Raw genomic sequence first — 17,504 nt, forward strand, 5'->3', positions numbered from 1 at the left:
GAATACCTGCGAGGTGCAGCGAATCCTTTTTAGGATTCGCTGCACATTCGCCACGTTCCGGAGCCTCGCCGGCTCCGGTATTTAATGCGTCAGGGGCTCGCTGCCCCTGACTGGTGAATATGAGCTCCTGCGGCGAATGCCGCAGGGAGCCTGAGGACGGTGGCAGGCAGAGAGATGGAAGTCTCTCTGCCTGCCCCAGAACGTTTGTGGGGGGGAGGTGGGCTCCCCGGGTGCCAGGCAGCACAGGCTGCCCCCCGGGGGTGCCAGCAGGGGAGCGTATATTCACTATACCTGATCGTAACGATCGGGTGCAGTGAATATATGAATATGTAATGAGCGGCTCGGGTCCGGCGCCCCCTGCTGGCTGCTGTGTAAAAAATAATAATTTTTTTTTAAATTAAATATATATTCATGTGCTTACAGCACATGCATAAAAATAGCATGCCCCTCTTTAGAATAAAATTCCTGATTTTTTGACACCAAATGTAAAAAACAAAACACTTTATTTTAAAAGTTCACATTCCACTTCTCCATAAAAAGATAGCGATTGCTACTCGGTGAATCATGGCGAAAAAAACCTTCAAATGTATTCGCCATGTGGTCATTGAATCAACGTTTTTGTCAAAAATTCGCCAAACAGCACAAATTCGCCATAAAAACATGGCGAATCAGGCTCATTGAATACCGCCCATAGTGTCATGTTTGGTCATGGATGGATTATTTGTAAAACTAGGTCTTATTCAAAGTCAGTCTGAAACACAGTTTTGATTTTAATTTGTGACTTTTTGCATGAGCAATTTCCTGCTGTCCCAGGGCCTAATTCGAATGTAATTGAGGATGTATTGGTGCTGCTTCCATTGACCAATGCCATAGCAATGCAGCAGGAGAGTCTGACATAAGTAAACACCTCCTGCAAGCATTTGTAATCCACTTCTAAAATGCTGCATTGATTACCTGCAACCATGTGGTCACGCCAACCGGCCTTCAAAGCTCTGTCCAAGAGGCCAACAAATCGTCATCTCCTGACGGAGCTCCTGGCCTTGGCACTACCCCAAAATGGAGGCAACATACTGTTGCATCACTCCTGCCCGTTCCCAAATGGCAGCAGGCTGTCTATTCTATTGACGTCTGTAGCTGCAGTGTGTCAAACATCACAAGACCCGTTCTGCACATGTAGAATATGAGTCTGGTGCATGTAATAAGTAGCAGATGTTCAGTGGACTTAGAGCTACAGTAAGTATGGTAAAGATGTGCGCATGCATTCATGAGTGCCACTAAAATCTCTACTAAAATATCTTAATCGCAGGATCCAGGAAGGATCTGATGGTGTGTGGTCACTGTGTGCATGGAGTTTGGTGTTACTGTAAAGTTCATAATGACTACTGTGGGATTGGACACAAACAATGGAAACACAATCTATTTATGCAAAACCCTATAACTGATGCAACCATGTTTTAAAAGTGATTTTACTTTGCACTAGGCACTGATTTTGTCCGCATAAATAATTTTTAAGACTCAGGGATGGTGACACGCAAATAAATTCTGTGTTGTCTTAGTATTTTATATATATATGCCCTGATGAAAATGTGCTAAGCATTGCAAGTGCATCTGTCCACTTAGGTACATTTTATCATCTCTGTCTGGCCAATAACAACAATGGGCTTGCATTGTGTACTGTTAATGTATTACATTTTTCAAATGTGTGCAGAAACTACACCACCATCCAGTCTCATTACATTCAAGGGGAAGGAGTCATATATGACAAGGGGAAGGAGTCACAGATCTAGATTTGGGTATGCCATTTTCTGAGGTTTGACCAAGTACCACATATACACAAAGACCCAGAATGCAATCAATTCTCTGGGCTTGGCTGCAGTGGACAATTCCATCTTTGCTGGCGTTGCCCAATAGAAACCTAAGCTTCTATAGCACTGCCCCTGAGGGGGATCAGATCCCTCCATTTGTATCACTCAACACAAGAGCAGATAGGACTCCAGGTCCTGAACCCAGAAGTCCTATCATTGCAAAGGACAGCTTCTACCATAAGAGCTGTCCGTTAAGTATATTTGCATACGGCAGTAATAAACACTGAAATGCATGCAATAAGTGATGCGATGTATCGCATGCAAAATAAAATGCTTAAGCATCCCACCCATGTATCCACATAAAAGTTTGCGTTAATACACTGTGTGGTGCATACAACTAATCTTTACATAACTGACCTAGGATAGGCTGTCCCTGAACAGACGAATTCCGTGAATAGATTAGAGGAACATTACTCCTTATAGTGAGAGTACAGTATCAGAGTGATAAAGGGGGATTCAGTTTCCAGGCAGAGAGACACCACTGAATAATTCAGCAGCACAATAAGGAAACAGCTAGAAATGCTGTAGCGACAAAGACACACAGTTGGAAGGACACAATGAGAAAGTAAGCCAGAAACAAACGTAAGAAAGTTTTAATGAATTAAGTGAAAGAAATATTCAATCAAAATTTCAAGATGACTTTGTATTGCTAGAGGCAGAGGTAGATAGAGACTTTGTCAATCAACAAACCAACACAATAGAAGCTGTACCTACAACAGGTGAGTGTAACTGTATGATTGCAGTGTTATCTAATATAGCCTCATTGTCATATCAGAAGCAAACATAAAACTACATGCTATGAAATGCATAATACATAATTATACTGTAATTGTATAACATGATATTCCGCAATATTATGTCCTATACATGTAATGACATATCTAGTATGTACTTCTTATGCATATGACTGTGCATGCTATTATATAGAATTATAGTCTTTCAATCTATCTAAATCTTATAATTTGTGTATCAAATTGTCATTTTGTTATAGTAAGAATAGTGCTAATTTAAAAAAGTAGCATCGTATAACCATCATATGCTTTTCTAAATGACTCTATGGGCCAAATGTAATAGGGTGTGAGAATCAGAAAGTGAGAGATTTTTGGAGGGTTCGCCCTTTTTTTTTTTTTAAAGCAGCAATCATTTACAATGGAAAATCAAGGTTGATTCTGATCTCTCACTTTCTGATTCTCACACCCTATAACATTTGGCCCTATATTTATCAGTATAAATATGGTATATGGTGATATATGTTATAACTGGCAAATATGAAAAAGTGCTTCATTGTGTCTCAAAGCTGGTTACTCATGGAGCCAGGCTCTCAGCCTCCGTGTTGCCGGGTCTCCTTGGCAGAGATCTGCTCTCTCTACCAGAGGCTCTTCCAGACTCCAGCAGACATGAACTCCATCCAGGCTGCTGTGGATCAGGTGGGATATATGAATGCATAAATATATGTATGTACTTCTGGTAATGATAGGTGAACTGTTACGCCAGTGTACTTATACAGCAAGCCTGACTTGCCTACCATATACTATTCTTATTTACAGTTAGTTATCATACAGTATGACTGCTTTTTAGAATAACTTTACTTTGAATAAAACATGTCCTTGTAATTTTGTTAGCTAGTATTCTGCTATCCCCTAAAACGGCTATTAGTTCATTAATCATTATCCTTGATGAAGCCTCTTATGCTATAAACCCTTCTTAAATTCTCGTGTCCCGGTAGGTGTGTGGGGAGAGGCTCCGCACCGGCTTCTGCTGTTCGTCTAAGTTACTGGATGTGCTCGTGGAGGTAGAGAGACGGAGATGGGTAAAGGAGCAGGTGAGATGTTTGTGGGACAGATATATAACCAATGGGAGCTGGGGTAAATGGTGCAGCTTGGTAGTGTAATTGCAACCAGCTCATGCTCAGCCTTGCTGTAGAAATATGTAAGAAGGTCTCTCACTGTACATAGCGATAAGGTGAAACAAAATCTTAAATCTCTGGTTTATACTAAACTATATTATCACAGGACTAGCAATAAAAAAATAAAAATATGGTACTTATGTATTATCTGGGCTCCCATGTTAAATGCACCCCATTTTTTCATACCCCTACTATCCAACTACGCATGGAGTAGATTTTATATAGTGTGGCGAGCGCAGCGAGCCACCATGCCCGAAGCGTGGCGAGCGCACGCGGTCTCATAAGAAAAACGGGAGCCCAGATATTACATAAGTACCAAAAATATATATATATATATAACTTTTTTTTAGAACATATATCTACTGTATTTTAAAATCTTACTGAGACATTTAGGGGGACATTTACTAAAATAGGAGTTCTATTTCACAATAGATGTTGCTATGGACAACCAATCAGATACTATCCATTATCTTCTTGAAGTTGCTGAATAAATATGAAGTAGATTCTGATTGGTTGCCCATAGCAACATCCCATGTGAAATAGAACTCCCACCTTAAATTTCCCATGTAGTGACCTATTTATTGCTTAGCCCAGTATTAACCTAATAAATAACAAATCAAGTTGTACCATTTTCCCATGTACTGTATATGCAATACAAAACCTTTTCTTCTTTTCAGATCTTTTGGGATTTTCAGCTTTTAGACTTTAACAGGGATTGCTCGCTAAGCTTGGGTGATGTCAAGATTCTGCTGCAGAGAGCTCAGGAATCTCAGGTTACTTCTATGTCCTGGGTGGATTTCCTGACACAGCGCCAAGAGACTTCCAACAGAGTTACATGGTCGGAGCTAGAGGTAAGGGGTGACATCAACTGAGCAAAAATAGGCCAATGTTGTAACCTGTCATACATTAGCAAGGTATCTGATTGGTCACTCCCACTAATGACAGTAATCTCCAAATTTGCCAGTTTAAATGAATAATACTCGTCTTGTTACAATGGAACATGTAATGAGGTGGGATCTATTAAACAGCAAGCAAAGGCTCAGTTTACTTTGGTGACTCTTTTGGCAATATGCCGTCTTCTTTCTTTAGACATGGCTGTTTCGGACATCTTTGTCTATTGGACATGAGGCGCCAGGTGCACCACTGCGGACATCAGTTGCCCAAGAACCATTCCATGAGGTTTGTTTCATTCTGTATCAAGTTCAAGGCCAGCATGCAGCAACTTGATGCGTTTTTGAATGAATGTTTCCCCCAAAAATTCAATTTTTAAAAACAATATTTGTTTTTCTTTAAATTACATTTCATTTATGTCAAAAAGCTACACATTTACAGTATAAAATGAGAGCATAATGATGTCATATTTTCTAAATTTAAGTAAGTTTGCAAATTCTATAAAGATTGAAATTTCTAATCATTTGAGTACAGAGCAGCATTTAAGTTGAATGGTGGTAGAAATGACTTACTAGGGTTCAACCACACAAGTTTTAATTTTATCTGTCATGTCCTAAGTTTGGGCATTGATAACAATAAATATAAATTCACCAAAGACATATCCCCATAATATTTATTGGATGTTTGTACATGCAAAATTCAAACAATTATTAGTAAAGAAGGACACTCCAAACCCAGCTTTCACAGTTACACATGGGTGGAAATTGTCTTCCTTGGTATAGTCAAATGGGAATGTACTGTAGTCTAATTGGAAAAAAAATATGAAACCCTTTTAGATGATCATAAGTGCTATTTATGAAGTTCTTCTGTGAAATTATTTGCTTTCAAATCATTTAGGCATTAACCATAACTAGCCAAAAAGAGCCCAATATGGGTTATTGGGTTATTGGCTCTAGAAAAACGGACCTCTTGCTTATACCTCCATGTTACATGGCTCTTGACCCATGCGGAATGTGTAGGTGCTACAGTACTTTAGAATTTGTTATGGTGTGAGAAGCAAGGCCTAGTTCTGGGTGATGATTTAGCAGAAATCCCTTATGCTTGTTTATACCTCTGCTTTAGTAGAAACTAGCCCCTGGCTTTATCACTGTTGCCAGTCTTTTAAGGGGGCAAGATTTTTTGTTTTTATTTTATACCATAAATTCAGTCAGATGATAATGAGTATGACATGCATAACGTTTACACTCTAGCCCAGTGGTGGCCAACCTGTGGCTCTTGAGCCTCATGCGGCTCTCCCCCTTGTAAAGTGCGGCTCCTGCTCCCACTGCTGCCCACCGTCTGTCCCAGTCCCCCCTGCTGCCGGTTCCCTGAATCGCTGCTGGGAAATTTGCACTGTGGGGGCATACCAGCTTTTTGGCACTGTGGGGTCATACCCGGCACCGCATGGTGCATACCTGGCACCGTGGGGGGCATATGTATATATGGCACTGCACTATTGGAGGCATATTTGTATCACACCCACCCAAGGGGTCAAAATAGACTACGCCCCTTTTTTTGGCGCATGCGCCTTTGGCGCGCACATGATGTCGGCTCTTTAGCTTGACTACCGATATTTTTCGGCTCTTTACCTCTGACCGGTTGGCCAGATGTGAATATTCAGATGCATTTTGCATTTATGCTTGGCTGACATTTTTGTACTTGTGACACGATTGACACCCTGTATGTATGATAGATCAATGATCATCAATATTACAGTATTTCTTTTGGAAGTTTAGACAATGTAACAACTGAAACTACAGGACAGGTATTTAAACTATTTACATCATCTTCAACAAAAACGAAAACTCACTTGTTCACAGTTGCTCAATTCCCGTCATCACATAAATCAAAGTCATTTTGCCTATTGTTTCCAATAGACTGACCAAAGGCAATATCAGGGAGAGTTGATGGAAGAGAGCAAGAGATTGAAAAACCAGTAAGTGCAATATGCAGTATCGTTCACTGTTAGTTAGGTACGGAGCTGTGCCAGTGAGGCCGTGTAGGGGCAGTTTGTCTGCATTCAGTTGCTCTGTGTTGGTAGTCATTGTGATTGCTTCTGGACAGCATTAATTTCAATCCTGGAACCTCACAGAGTGATGTCTTACTTACTTCACATGGGGGAGGGGGGGGGGGGGGGTTGTACTATGTGCTATATCATTTGGGGTAGTGTAAATTAATGTGAAGGAGAATTTGGACTTACACACTTTGGGTGTGAATATAGGCTTCATAATGGGCATAAATGTGCACCATTAATATATTATCTACATCCCTCTGTTACACTGTGTGATAAATGTTGCCTGATCTTTACCAGATGGGACACTGGTGGTCTACAAGTTCTGGTTAGCGCTGCAGAGAACACTGTAAATGGAAGAAGTTACCACCACTGCCCTAATCAAGAAGACCTGACTGAGGCTGTGGAACACAAATATGCTGCACTGTCTGAGAAGCTGTTTTGTGACATGTTACAGGCTCACTATGGTATGTTGATTTGGTACACTTACTAAATTACTGCATACATTGAATTTGGAACCACAGTCCGGGCTGCTACCAGAGAATTGGTCCGGTATCAGATTGGGGGGGCAACCCTGGGTCTTTGGCTTCTGCACAATGGGGTTAGAGTGCTCCGAGGTTAGAGTGGTCTGAGAAAATGACGGAATGTTGCTCTGCAAATCTTTCACTTTCATCACATTTCTGCCCCGCTCTGTTTTAGATACAGTATTAGCTGGATATATTTCCCATTAATGAGTTATCTGGGACATCTCTATGAGAAAAAAGTCAGGAGGCATGTAAGGCAGAAGCAAACAAGATGGGGCACATATGGTACGAGGAGGGGGACATTTGGGACTACAGTAGGGCTCAGATTGGGGGGAAGGATTAAGAGAAATTGATGGAGTAAAGTGTGGGCATGTGACGCATAAGTAGGTGGAATGTGGGCTTTAGTATTTAAGCAGATAAGATGGCATGTGGAGCAGAGACTGGTGGCGAGAATGAAGAATGTATGACAGGTACAAATAGGTGGAGAGAAGTTATGTGGTGCAAAGGGGGTGAGGGGATATGGTGGATACATAATGGTAATCAGGGAGGCATTTGGGGCACACTGTGAGAAGGGGTGTATGAGGAGGAACAGTAAGTGTGGAGATAGGACATATGGGGCACAGTGTTGTGAGCAGTGGGGTGCAAAATAACCATATGTCCTACCACAAATTTTAAATTGTACCTGCTAATTAGCTCGATAGGGCTGGCTCTTGCATCTTCCAAATTAGGTGGACCCCCTCTAACATTGGCCTATTATATTTGAATATATATATGTGTGTGTGTGTGTGTGTGTGTGTGTGTGTGTGTGTGTGTGTGTGTGTGTGTGTGCTATAGGATTCTTCTGAAGCTACAGACAGTTATAGCTTAACCCCTTTTTTTTGTTTACACAATGGTACCAAGAGTGTTATCTGTACTGGCCCACTCTTTCTGACTGCACCCTAATGCAATTACTTATCATTAAAATCAGAACATGCTGTCATTGGCAGGGGCACAGGTCTGGGCATCACTAAACACTGAGAAGAAGGAGCAGAATTTGAATGAGTTCAAGATGCTGGCAGCTTTTGGTTTGGAGAGAGGCAGCGAGCTGGTATTAGCCCAGCTCCCAGGGGCAGCGTACAGCTTCAGGTGAGTACAGTCTGAACAGCAAGAAAACAAAGGAACATTTAGGGGGGGGGGTATTCAATCTGTGCCGATATTTCCCTATGCCGATATAATGACAGCATTGAAGGGTGTCAGATCCGAATTTAGCGATCCAACGTGAATCACCCCCTTTGTGGGCTAAAAACTGTCAACTGGGAACGAAATAGCAATACAACATGGTTGGGTAGCGAAATACAGAGAGTGGTAAGAGGTAAAAAGATACAGCCATTTTATACATAAGGATAAGTGCTACGTGCTATGAATTGGTTCAGCCAGATTGCAGAGGGTTCAAGGGGGTCTGTAATATCCAGTCACACATTGCACCAAGAGAAGGGTATGGTTCATTGGGTTGGCCAATATTAAGTCAACATAAAATGGTCATAGGGTCGACCAACATTAGGTAGACACAAGCATTAGGTCGGCAATTGGTAGGTCAACAGTCACTTTTTTGTCACAAATGTCGACATAATCAACATGAACACCATATTGGTGCACCGCTTCCCCTGGCATGGCCCACTGTGCTCTCCATGTTACACTCGGCACACTATTCTATTCTCTCTCCACGCCCTAGTAAATGGTAGGGCATGAAATACGTCTGTCGGCACGTCGGCTCAAAAAAAATGACCATCTCTGAGTGATCTGACTGCATGTTCTGAAGTATCCTGGCTGCACAAACTTCTTCAGCCGTAGACAGCCTTTGATGTGGTATTTAGTCCTGCCTGTCTGTGTTCAATTGACCATTTTTATTCTGCACACAATTAGTTTTTCCTGGGGTGTATTAGTGCTCAGGTGATCAAAGTGTAAGTGATTTCATTTGCAGGGAGGAAGAGAGCAGCTGCTCCTGTAAACAGGCAAAACAGGCTTCCACAGGTGTCCAAGCACTGAAAGAACTACAAAGGAGGCTGGAGCAGGAGAGGATTGACACTGCTCATCATGGGAAAAGGAGGTGATACGCCATCATTCTGAGCAGTGTTTCAAGAAGTGCAAAATGTGCATAAAGGATAATATATGTAATAAGTCATAACAATGTGGGACAAGAGCATGTACTGTAGTCAGGGCTACCTTAACATATTGGGCCTTATTTTGGTTCAATCTTTCTGACAAAATCCTTCTTAGATGGACAAAACCATGTGCACTGCAGGTGGGGCAGATGTAACTTGTGCAGAGAGAATTAGATTTGGGTGGGGTTTTACTTCAAAGTGAGATCTATATTGCATTGTAAAAATAAAGCAGCCAGTATTTACCCTGCACAGAAACAAAATAACTCTCCCAAATCTAATTCTCTCTGCACATTTTACATCTGCCCCCCTGCAGTGCACATGGTTTTGTCCATCTAAGAAGGATTTTGTCAGAAAGAGTGAACCAAAATAAGGCCCATAGTACACTGGGCTGCCGTCCCACATTACGGGCCTTTCAGGGCAAGGCTGCAGCCAGACAATGAATGTATGTCATCATGCTGATTGGTGGATGGTTGGAAGTATCCACAATCAGAGTGCTGACAGCCAATCAGTGTATGAAAGCTTGTGAAGAGATGTTCTGGACTGCAGGAGGGGCATGTAATGATTGATTTAATTGGTTCTAGTAAATAGGTTGTTAGAGGACACATTGCTTTCCTTTGCTCAGGGCCTACAAGGCTGTGAAGTTGACCCTGCATGCAGGACATAAGTATTGATATATAAATATACAGAAGGAACTTTGGGTATAATGTGTAAAATAAGGAGCAGCAGTATAGCTACTGTATGATGTTATGCTCCGCCTTTGATTACTAGTAACCATTTTGTAGTTACTAAAGATACACATTTTTCATTCAGCAGCTCGGGTTCCCATGCACACCAGTATCTCCAGCTGTTTGCACAGATTATCAAAGTAAAAATGGAAGGTGGATTCAGAGCTGCTTTGCTTGTGGTTGAACCGTACTGGAAGCAGAGGTGATTTATGCTGCACTAATATACAGACTGCATCTTGCTTGACATGGGGCACTGAGTACATCTAATTAATGTGTGCGATGACATCAGCAGCCCTCCCTCCCAATTGCCTAGGGACCCCTGAGTTTTCTGGAAAACGCCCAGAAAATGCTGCGTTACCTCCCTCAAATGTCCCCAAACAAGATGGGTGCCATTGCAGGCTCCCTCTGCAAGAATGGCTCATTCATGCGCACAGTACAGGTCGAGTATCCCGTATCCGAATATCCGTTATCCGAATTATTCCGAAAACCAGACATTCCAGAAAGTGAAAAAAAATATTTTTTTTGCTAAAAACTCACTGGGGACATTTGTAACAGCATCACTGGGGACATGATATGTAACTGGCACTATATATGTGCAAGACAATGATTGCTTGGCATTCAAATTCAGTGCTGAGATAGTACACACATTTTGTTTCACGTTTTGAAACCTTGTTTTTTGAACAAATAAAATATATTTTTGTGTATTTTATGTGGTAATAAAATATATTTGTGTGTATATTATGTGTTTATACAGCATAAATGCAAGATACTTCAAAATACATCATTGAAATATTAAAATATTCCGAAATACGGAATAATCCGTTATCCAAAATTCTCCTGGTCCCGAGCATTTTGGATAAGGGATACTCAACCTGTACTGTGTGCATGCGGGGTCATTCGATATCGATAAATGGCAGGGCTGCAATATCTCAGCCCTGCATTCTAATCTGAATTGGGCCCTAAATCCTGGGGGAAGTGCTGCACAGAAAATAAGCTCTACATATACCACAGAATTGCCTTCACCCAGCTGAAAAAGTGCGCTAACCGCTGCACATGACAGCAGTGGGCATTCAGCCACCCAGTTGAAGGGTGCGGGAAGGGTTACCATTGCCACAGCATTTAAATCCCGTGCCAATGGTAACTTGCATTTGAATTAAAATTTCCCATAAGACTACATTAAAGTTACTAAACATCTTTTTTTTTATCTAGATTCTGGGACAAAAATCCTGTATGTTTGGAATCCTGCTTTGAGGAACTTGCTCATATTAGACTTATCACTGGACAAAGAGCAAAACCAAATGTGGACAGAAAACAGTATAGCTTGCAAAAAATGTCATTGGAGGTAAGAGAGGGCAGACTGAAACTGAGTGAAAATAGTACAATGGACCTGGGGCCTAATTCAGAGTTGTACGCTAATGCTATTGCAATTCTCCAGGCTATGGAACTGGTAATGTTAGCAAGTGAAAGTACCACCGCATTTGTAGCCTATACACAATAATGGGGAACATCCACTGCTAAGGTACACCTACGGCTATGCAGGCTGGACGCAGCAGTAATGTCACGGATGCCATGTTTCTCTGCATATATGTTAACAGCTGAGAGCATATACAAGCCCCAAACAAAATGGCCATGGCACGCCTTTGTTTTTTTACTGAGACTCTCTGGGAGCAAGACTGGCGAAGGCAACTAAACAACTACACATATGTAGTCTGATGATAATCACTCAATTTCAAAAACAGCAGCATAGCATAAAACTGAATTAGGCCCCTGATTCAAATATTTATATGGTGAAATTATTTTTTCCACTGCACATGTTCCACAATGGTTTGCTGGGTGCATTTATTCACAGTCAGGGAGCATCTGTGTCAGGTAATGGTGTAGTGGCAATGGGGAGTGGCTACTGAAACGCAGGTTTTGTGGGCATGTCACAGGTTTCCACTGCAATCCCATACGCAGTAAACATGGCTCCAGTATTTTACTTTCAACAGCTATGTTCTGCAAGCATAGATTAAGTCAGATGGCTGATGATTGACCTAATTTCGCCTGTGCATTATGTCATCGTACGCAAGCTGAGATTCCTTCAGTGGGTGTTTAAATAAAAAAGATTCCAGCAGCAATGGCATTTGCATACAGTATTTTCACACAGCTGCTGTGTACTGAATTGCAGCTGTGAAGTCATTTGTTTACATCTCTGAATCTGGACCCAAGTCTAGCCTACAACTATTGTATGACCAATCCTTTATTAATGGAATGGTTTATGTTTCATATCTTTATTACAAATTCTGTTCTTACAAATTTCCCAAAAGTTGCATGGTACTTGTGTATTTTGGCGGCGCCCCCGATGTCCGTCGTACGATGAACGGATCGCATCGCATCGCATGCCATGCACCCGATGGCATACGATGCGATGCAACGCGATTTTGCCCCCCTATACGATTAAAAATCGTATAAGCACCCTAAAGGGTGCTTTTGAGCACCCTAATGGGTGCTTACAATGTTAAATGCACCCCCACGCCACCCCCCCACTATAAACGTGAACCCGAAGCGTGGCGAGCGCAGCGAGCCCGCGAGGGGCGGCAGTACGCGTCCTACGACCTTTTCATACCCCCACTATCCACGTCGGCGTGGAGTTGAGAATAGAATAGTGTGGCGAGCGCAGCGAGCCACCGAGCCTGAAGCGTGGCGAGCGGACGCGGATACCTTCACAGGTAAACGCGTCCCTTCGCGGGCTTCACAGGTATCCGTGTGCGTTTGCCACGCTTCGGGCTCGGTGGCTCGCTGCGCTCGCCACACTATTCTATTCTCAACTCCACGCCGACGTGGATAGTGGGGGTATGAAAAGGTCGTAGGACGCGTACCGCCGCCCCTCGCGGGCTCGCTGCGCACGCTACGCTTCGGGTTCACGTTTATAGTGGGGGGGTGGCGTGGGGGTGCATTTAACATTGCAAGCACCCATTTGGGTGCTTATACAATGTTTAATCGCATCGCATCGCATCGTATGGCATCGTATGCCATGTACAATGGCATACAATTTCAAAATTGTATGCCATCGTGCACTATCGTACGATATCGCGTCGCATCGCATACCATCGTATGTGTTATGGTATGCGATGCGATGGGCGGTGCCAAAATACACAAGTACCAGTTGCATAAATTTCATATTGAGAGTATACAACATCGCTGCAAAATGTGTCAATGGGAGATACGAAATCCTGACAGTCAAAATAACCACAGTGAAAATCCCAACAAATTGCATAAATATAGTTGTATCCTACCCAGAGGCAGAACTTTGGGAGGCAATAGAGTGAACTGCCACTGGGCTCCTGCTCCCAAGGGGGCACCTCTCCCACCTCTCCTTCCCTGTGAGTTTAAATGAGTATTAAAAGCCATCAATATCACTTCTGTGGCTGAGTTCTGAAATATATAGGTTCTCTCTTTCTATCTAAAAGATATAGATATTTATAAAAAACATATATTTCAGAACAGATAATAGGGGGGGGGGGGGGTGTACCAAAATATATCATGCCTCCAGGCAACTGGGACAGACTTAAGCCACTGACCCTACCCCTACTCCTACCCAGCCTTACAGCCTAACCCTAACTGTCCACCCCCTACAGTCTAAGCCTAGTGCATAACCCTAACCAGTACTTACCTTTTGTATCCGTCAGGATTCTGACCATCGGTATTCTGTCCACATTACAAATTTTGAGTTGCCAACATTTTGGCCTGCAAATCCATATACAGTATTTCTCTGTAGAACAGAAGCACTGGTGTCAGCTGTTTCATAGTTTAATGAATGATCCCATTTGTCCTTTATTATCCCTTATATGTAATGAAGACAGCTGTAGCTACTGTATTTGTCGTATTGCAGTAACTATGCCAATATAGCACATCAGTAAGTCATATGTTAAGTAGGTGGTACTATATCTTCTATTGTATCTACACAGGAGGACAAGGTATTATCTCTTCTCAGGAGACAGGAAGAAACAAGAGACCTCTTATTTCAACTCTTGCACAGCTGCAACCATGATGAATTACAGGAACCATCATCAAATCTGCTACACAGTAAGCCAGAAAAACATATGGACCCCATGAAGGAAGGTGAGAGCCTGCTCTTCAATGACCTCTAGTAGAACATTGTGTAAACAACTAAGTGTAATGCTGCCACTGGAATTGTGCTCTGCCAGGTTCTATGTTGATAACATGATAAAAGGTTTGTGAAAGTGATATTACATAGTCAATCTATCACTTATTACATGATACTGTAAGTTGTTTGTATCCTGCCAACACTAGAAACAGAGTTGTACTATTAGTAGCTGTGCTTTCAGCAGTAAAATGGATGGATATTGTAGCATAATTTCTAATGATGAAGGATTTCCATGATGACAGGGAATTGGATTAAAAGTAGACTTATTATTAATATCTGGCAGAGAATAGGGGGGGGAAGGGGTGGAACTGAGTTCAGCATCCACCTTTAATGGTGAGGTGAAACTAGTTCAACCTCCACTCTGCGGCCCTGCAGGAATTCTAACAAAAAAAAAGCATTACAGTTTGCAGACGGGTGCTAAACACCCTACTACTGGCCCTGGCTCTGCTTAATGGGGGAGGGGAGGGGGAAATGAGTTCCTCCACCTCTCCAGGACTACTTTAAGCCCTGGGTAGCTCCAGAGGAGAGGCTGCAGTACAGTCCAAAATACAAATAGGGGAACCATACCAACTGACACTCCAAATCAGGGTCGGCAACAGGTGAGGTCAAAGAGGACACCTGTACAGGGCCACAACCTTGTGAGGGGCCCCAAGGTTCTAAAGAACCTGGGCCTTAAGCATGGTTGCGGCAGGCCAGCACCTAGCAATAGCAATGATTTATAAAGTCTCTGACTGGCCACCTGTCAGCCTGCCCATCCACCTGGATTCCTGAGCCTGGTCACCTGTATGGCTAACCATGCTACTGAGATTTTGTGATATCACATGAAGCACCAAACCGCACAACGCATAAAGCTGCGCTCTCCCATCCTCACTTCCCTGTTCTGTCCCTGAAGTGGTGACACTCTATTCAACTAAATGGAGCTGGGCGGAAGGAGAAACACAGGCAACATGTACTGGAACCTGAAGCCTGGATAGCAGCACTATTGGTACCAGGGAGCTGTGTTGGTAAAAGTGTGAGTCTCATTTATGAAAAGGCAGTTATTAGCTATAAAAATAAATTGCCATAGATAAATTACTATGCAATGTAAATGTAATATCAAAGTGTTGATGCTGTTTGTAAATACATTGCATAGTGAATATTAATTATCGTTGTTTTTGAGCTACATACAAATGTAATATAATAACAATTAGTTGCTCAAGCATGAGGGGGAGATATCAGCATACCAGGTCCCAACATTGGACTGTTGCAGCCTCTGCTCCTAATGCTGCCAAACATCACCGGCTGTACTCACTGGCAGTTGGCATGACTTCCTATATGAATTTTGTACTTTGCTGCAGCCCCACCTCTGAAGCTCCCACTGGTCCCTTCCCCCATGGAGCCTACAATATATATTCCCTACAGCATCTCAAGCTTAGGACCAGGAAGGCATCCTAAGTCTGAGCCAGTGGACAGCATCAATTTAGGGTAGCAGGGCATGGAGGAGAAGATACAACATCCTCCAATCAGAGCTCAGTCTGAATGACCGAGAGACTCCTGAACACTAGGTGCCCCTCCAGGCTCATCAGGAAGGTGGGCAGGTTTTCCACTTCCTCTGAAAAAACACTCACTCCCCTTGGCCACTGAGAGTAATACTTGAATTTGTGGCACTTTTCTGGGCAGAGCAGGGGCTAAAATTATGCAAATGGCATCATATTAGCACTGTCCCATCTTTGTAGACCCGTAAATATCAGCATTTGGTTTGGATGGGGGTGAGACTTGATAACATCAGACCCCCTTCCTCGCCCCCAGATGCACAGTCAATGCGCCAATGATCCATACCACCCTCTGTCACTTTGCTTAGTCATCCAGATATCTTGGTGCAACTTTTTGGCCTAAAAACTATATTGTGAGCTGTTCAGAATAGACTGGAAATGAGTGGAATATAAAGTTGTTGAGGTCAGTAATACTCTAGGCTCAAAATTATGTGTTTTTAAGCGGTTTTTATGATTTTTTTTGGGGGGGGGGGGAATATACAGATCCAAAACCAAAACCTACAAGTGTGGTTTTGGCAAAACCAGTCCAGATCCAAAACACAAAGCAGATCCAGATCCAAAACAAAAAAAAACCAAAATGTCCGGGTCCACCCCCCTAGTGTGTTATTATTTTCCTGTTTGGGGTAATGTGTGTAATTTTCCGGCGGGGGCAGTGTGTGTGTTGTTATATCACTGCGGAGGCAGTGTGTGTTATTATTTTCGTGCAGTGTTTATGTTCTTACTTTTCCTGCAGGGAACTGCGTGTTATTATATTCCTGTGGGGACAGTGTGTTTTATTATATTCCTGTGGGGACAGTGTGTTTTATTATATTCCTGTGGGGACAGTGTGTATGTTATTATTTTTCCAGTGGGGCAGTGTGGGGTTGATTAAGAATTAGATGCAGCCGTGTCTGTATCTGTGCCTTTTACATACCTCCCAAGTTCAGAGGGACACTCATGTGGCGCAGTGCGCCGGAAAGGTGGCGTGGCCTATGCAAACGGAAGTGGTTTATGCAAATTATGTTGCCTTCTGGTCATGCCCACGTTTTCTGCCCTCTGCGCCGCAGCATTTATTCCCTTCAGGCTGGGGGGACTCCCAAAAAACCGGGACGGTCCCGCAAAAAATGGGACAGTTGGGAGGTATGCAGTAAGAGGATAATGTGACCTATCACGTAGAATGCCTTCTGAACATTGAGGGGTCAATCCATATCCCGCAATGGGTAAATGGCAGCATCGGCTCCTGGACTCGCAACCATTGCAGCCCCTTTTGGTGCCTGACTCACAGATTTTTGCTTGCAGACCTATGGGGTCAGTAGTCCACACTTAACTCACACTTGCGATGTCTTCATGGGGTGATTTGGACTGACCCCTAAACTTTTTGATGGGAATATCTGCTGGGGGCACCAGCCAGGATCTTGCCTTTGGCCCAAAGTTGTTTAGGAATGGCTCTGAATAATGATAATAAGGATGAGAAAAATAAAGTTGTGTTTTCAGAATTAGTTTGTACTATGCACAAAGTCATTTTGAAAATAATTAATTGTGTACAACTGAGAAAATTTGTTTTGCAGAAACACATAAATGTTGATTATTAAAGTGAAAGAATGCAATTAAAGATATGTCTCATGCTGCTGCATACATACCATGCTACAGTAATCAACGTATAAATGAGCTGATCATCTCTAAATAAAAGTAACTTATGGAAACTATCTTTTGCTTTAGCTCCAGTGACTAAAACTCGAAACCC

The sequence above is a fragment of the Crinia signifera genome, chromosome 4 (genome assembly GCF_055691185.1).
Source record: "Crinia signifera chromosome 4, ASM5569118v1, whole genome shotgun sequence".
In the NCBI taxonomy this organism is placed as follows: domain Eukaryota; kingdom Metazoa; phylum Chordata; class Amphibia; order Anura; family Myobatrachidae; genus Crinia; species Crinia signifera.